The sequence below is a fragment of the Alexandromys fortis genome, unplaced genomic scaffold, assembly GCF_014885135.2.
Source record: "Alexandromys fortis isolate MF-2015 unplaced genomic scaffold, M_Fortis_MF-2015_v1.1 scaffold_105, whole genome shotgun sequence".
NCBI classification, from domain to species: Eukaryota; Metazoa; Chordata; class Mammalia; order Rodentia; family Cricetidae; genus Alexandromys; species Alexandromys fortis.
The window spans coordinates 2,150,280-2,155,837 of record NW_026068011.1 but is presented as its reverse complement, the minus strand read 5'-3'; positions in this window follow the sequence as shown (position 1 = coordinate 2,155,837).

Sequence of the window (5,558 nt, the reverse complement as noted above, 5' to 3'; positions counted from 1 at the left end):
TCACAGACCAAAATCATCATCATCATCATCATCATCATCATCATCATCATCATCATCATCTCCGGATTGTTTTGTTATCTTCTATAAATAAAGTCATTAGCTTATATCTATATCCTTATATGCACAGATGTACTTCTTTCACAGTAAATAAGGGATATTGTTATTTTTCTTTTTGTGAATAAAATAATTTCAATATAGTGATTTTAATACAAATAACTAGGACAATCTGGAATAAAATGGCATATCAAATCCTCAAGAGTGCATAAAAGCTAGCACTTTTTTGATATAACTTTAACTAGCATGGTGAAATCATTTCTGATTGTCACATTTTACTAGGTAGCAGAATCTCTTAAAATGCTTTAGATACCATCTGAAATTAAATGAGAAATAGTATATAAAATCCCTAGGGAGGGAATTCATATTATATGATTAGACATTTATGTCAGGGAATAGTGTCATACATGGCAAGATGAAACCTCTACAGAATAAAAAGAAGCAAAGATGACTTTATATTGTTATTGATATCATAAATAATGTGAAAAATACAAAATTGTTTCCAGCACAAACCACAGAAATTTAGAATACTGAAAGTCTATGCTAAGAGGAGACTAAGACTTTTTGAGTGATTATGCAGACAGACCTCACACCAGAGGACAGAAGGAAAAGGTTCTATGCAGAAACCAGCAGTGAAAACTGTGAAGAAAATAAGTACTGGATGTTAGGAACAGAAGATTTTTATTTTCTTGAGAAAGAAATTCAGCTGCCATAACAACAAATTCCTTATGCACAAAGTGTTTTATTCATCTCAAGATCCTCAAAAGTATCCATGCCAAGAGATTAAAATAGAGCATTTCTAACAGAGCTAGACAAAAGGTAGGAGAAAGTCATTTTGAATAAATTGTTTGGTCACAGGATTCTAGATCTTAATACAAATCACAAGTTACTTTTTTATCCAAGGCTGGAGTAAAATTATACTTAATTACTAAGAACATGCAATGCCCTATGTTCTTATAACTCAGGATTTATCCAAAATCAACTTTCCACATTACAAAATAGATACAAAAAGTTGACCACTTTTTGACAGATTTTTTTAAATCTGCCTCATAAATATATTGAACTCATCTGTTGTAGCCATTTTTCTTAGTCTTTAATAATTATGATTGTGTACAGTAGAGATCTCATGTCCCTTTCTGTACTGTGTAACATTCTTAGACATAGATAATTATTTCTCATTTACACTACAAATATGTGACTATTTTATGACTACTTAATCTGCATACCCGGACTTTACCTGTTTTTTTTTGGGGGGGGTGGGTCTTAGTCTAGAGCACAGGCAGACTTAGAACTCAGTATGTAGTTCAGGGGCCTTCCTCAAATTTAGAACAATTCTGCTTCACCCTACCTGAATGCTCAGATTACAGACAAGATTCCCCATATCTAGCTTTTTATCTCTTAGTTGGTGATATGAGGAACACACAAAGTAAAAAGTTTTGGGCCTCTTCTTTGCTTTACAAATCACACTATTATCATTCTTCTTTGCGAAATTTTCACTTTTATTGAATTGTTTTCATTGTAGTTTTCAAATTTTCAGAATTGGACTTGTATTTATATCTGTGAACCAGGAAAGCAATTCAACTACATGATTTGCTGTATTTGTGTAACAGATTTACAGTGTTCAAAGCAAACATGTTTGAAAGGAATGATGTGGTTTGTTTGAGCATGATGCTTGTCCTCGGATACATATTGAGCTGAGTTCCAAGCTTGTCTGGGTTATGGAGTAAGACCCATTCTCAAGGTCAAGAAGTTACATTTGAAGGAATGCTTTTGTGAAACTGGTAGTAACTATGCTGCCTGTGTCTGTGGAATAGGATCTGCCTATATACACATTGGGACTTACCTTAGCATCCTCAGACTTCATTCCAGTCATGTTGATCAGATGAACCACTTCTGCTCCTGTTATTTTCAAACCAGAGATAGAAAATGGGAAATCTGTATCAAGATAAAGATCTACAATTCCATAAGTAGATATCAATAGACTTACATAAATGAACACTTGTGATTTAAGCATTGAAGGTTGACACAGCAGAAGCATGATTCACTCTTTGCCCTTGGTATATTAGAAGTTTTTCCTTTTCAGTCTTTCGGGAGGGGGAGGGAAATGGGAGGCTGGGAGGAGGCGGAAACTTTTTTTTTCTTATTCTCAATAAAATAAAAAAAATGGAAAAAAAATTTTCTATGTAATACAAAAAAGAAAGTTTCTATGTAATACAAGCAGAAGATCTTTGAATTCAAGTAATTATTATTGATTTCTGCAAAATTTAAATTCTGTCAGAATTTTTAATCATCTTGGTAGTTAAGAAAAAGTTTGCCTCATCCCCCATACAGAGAGAGAGCGAGAGAGAACCCTTCATTCATCATTTTTATATTTTATGTTAAATTCAGATAAGCGCAATCATTGGCAGCCATAGAAGATATCACAGTTGAATTCTTTTGTCGCTGTTTCAGTCTAAAAACAAGATACAATAATGCATACTTGAAATTTCATCTGAAATTTTCTATAAGAACAAATAAGTTTCATTATTCAGTCAATTTTGAAAAGATTATTAATAACTATAGATTCCATTTGTCCATTTCATAGTATCTAAAATTATTCTAAGATGTCTAATATTATAAAATTATAACTTCAAGTTAGGAAAATCCTTGCTTTTTTTTGTTTTCAAATTCTGTTTTTTTTTTTTCCTATTACTAAAAGACTCACATGTGTAGACAATATATTTGTTAAATACTCTGGTAAGATTGGTACCATTTTCACTGGAATTGGACAAACTATTGTTCTTTGCAATGTTCAGAAGCGACTAGAGTGAACGTGCTTAGGAAACAACTGAAATGTCTTATTTATGTTTCCTTTGAATTAGCAGGCACAAAATGAGTTACCTTACTAGTAAATTCCAAGGTCAATGGATAAATAGCTATGGAAAAAGAAGAGAGAGAAAAGAAAGAAGAAATATTTTATTTTGTTTTCTTTCATGCCTTTGCTGCAAAAAAAAAAAAAAGAGACTAAAGAAAGAAAATAACTTTTGCATCCACCAAAGCTCATTCATCCCCACGTTTGAAACTAAAAAGAAGATGCAATTTAAGGAACAGAAAAGTAGATTATGTTGTCCTTAAACTTCGCTGACCAGTCTCCACAGAGGTCTTCATTTTGCTTTAGGTCTTCTGAGATTGCTTTTCAGGAATAATATGGGCTCCCTCTGGTGACTAATTTCACACCTAAGCTTTCCCCTGGCAGTTAATTAAGAAGCCTCTGTACTCAGATTCTGTACTTGTTGTATGCAGAAAAGGATGTGAGGTGACAGTCCTCCAGGAAAAGGTTTCAATTCAACCATTTACTGTAGTTTGCTTCGTGTGTGTGTGTGTGTGTGTGTATGTGTGGGTGTCTTTAATAAGGGAACACAGAAAACAAATGTTTAAGTTTAGCCTTAACTCTTCATTGCATGTACATAAAGATTTTTTATTAGCATATTAACTTGGTCAATTTGGGGATTTATATTTTATTATTACTCTCATTTATGAAAAAAAATACTCAACATTTTCATTTTCAGCCCATGTCTTTCTTGGGTAAAATTGAAAATGTTTAAGAATAATCTAACTATATATTTTCCCCAGTGTGCTTAGCACATAAAAAAAGTAGAATTTGGTTAAAGAAGGTAAAAATGAAAGCTCCACATGTAAGGCAGCTCCTACTCCATCCTTTTCTGCCAGGAAAACTATTAACTCTTTCCCAGGAAGATGAAGTAAGCTTCAGATCTTTTCTGCAACTCCTTTCTGAACCTGTCCTTGCAAAACACTGATCATGATTTTAATGGTCCCTAAGTCTTTCATAAGTTGAAACCCAATCCTTATTTGTGAAGAATTAATGAAGTAGAAACAATTTGATTTGGATGATTAGAGGTGGGACCTTTGGCAAGTAGATAGTTCATTAAGCTGGAACTACTCTATGTAAATACTGCTGCTACCTTAAGATTGCTCAGTGATTAAGAGGGTTTCCTTCTCTTGTAGAGGACCTGAGTACTGTTTTAAGCATCCATGCCTCTAGGTGCACATAACTGTTTATAGTTCTAATGAGTCTGACCCTCTTTTAACCCCTGTTGGAACTCACACATGTTTGTATACACAAAGACACACACACACATACACACACATTACTTTCTCAGACTCTGACTCTTAATATGTGATGTTCTGGACTTTCACAACTATGCCATCAGGAAGATCACAACCATTTGAGTCTCCAACACCTTGCTAATAGGATGGGGTATAATTGAAATAAATCTCTAACAAATATTTACAAAGTATCTTTCCTTCAAAATTGCAGTATTAAAAAGTGGATGAACAAGGGTCCTTATGGAAGGCTGGAGCCCTCTTTATGTGTATGCCCAAAGGTGGTGTAGCTTCATCATGGGGAACATCAATTCCTAGTTTTCTGAGGAACTGCCATGTTGAATGCCATAGTGCTACATGTTTGCTCAGCTGTGTTCATTGCAGCTTTATTCATAACAGCAAGAAAGAAGAAACAACATATATGTCCCTCAACTAAAAAAAAAAAAGGCAAAGAACAGGTTTCAAATTTGGAGCAGAACATTTTTTAAAACTGTGTGAAGATGTGTCACTAAAGATCTGTATGGCCATAGCTAGACAGGAAGATATTAGGCTGGGCGTCTGGATACAGAAAGGTCTCAAGGAAAGAAAGTTGTAGTCACCATCCAGATGTGGAGTAAGCAGGATGGATAGCAGAGAGTAAATATAACCAAACCAAATAAAAGAACATAGGTATAAAATATGGGTTAATTTAAGTTATAAGAACTAGTTAGGAACAAGCTTATGCTACAGCAGAGCTTTTATAATTGATAGTAAATCTTCATGTAATTATTTGTGGTCTGGTTGTCTGACAAGCAAGTTTGCCTACATAAATTTACACAATGGAATATTACTCAGCTGTTAAAAATATTATAAAATCTGTCAGCAAATGGATGGAACTAGAAATAAGATACAAGTGAGGTGAACCAGTCCCAGATTTACATTCACTTATAATTGGATTATAATTAGTTGCTAAGTAAATGATAATTATGTTACAACCCATAGACTCAGAGAAGTTAGTTAGAGAGGAGGACCCTATTGAAGAACAACGTGAGGATAACTGAATCTACAAAAAGCCTGAGAAAGCTTGGGAAAGAATGGAGTGAAGCATGTTTTCTTGGTAGCAGAAATTTCTTGGGTCTGCTCGGCTTGCTAGAGCCAAGCAAGCGCTCTCATCTAAGAGAGGCTTCCTGTCTCAGCTTCAGCTGCAAAACCCTGCAGCTCATTAAGAGGTCCTGCCACGAAACACTTAAATGGTGTTGGTGAAAAGCTGAACGCATGCTTTTCGGTTTTCAGCCGTAGCAGGAAAAAGGTTGTGCTGTTTTAAAATGCCGGCTTTCTGGGCCGTCCTGCCAGGGCAAACTCTGACTGAGGCAGGAGGGCCAACTACTGAGAGAGGACTTGAGTGTTGTCTGTTGTAGCTC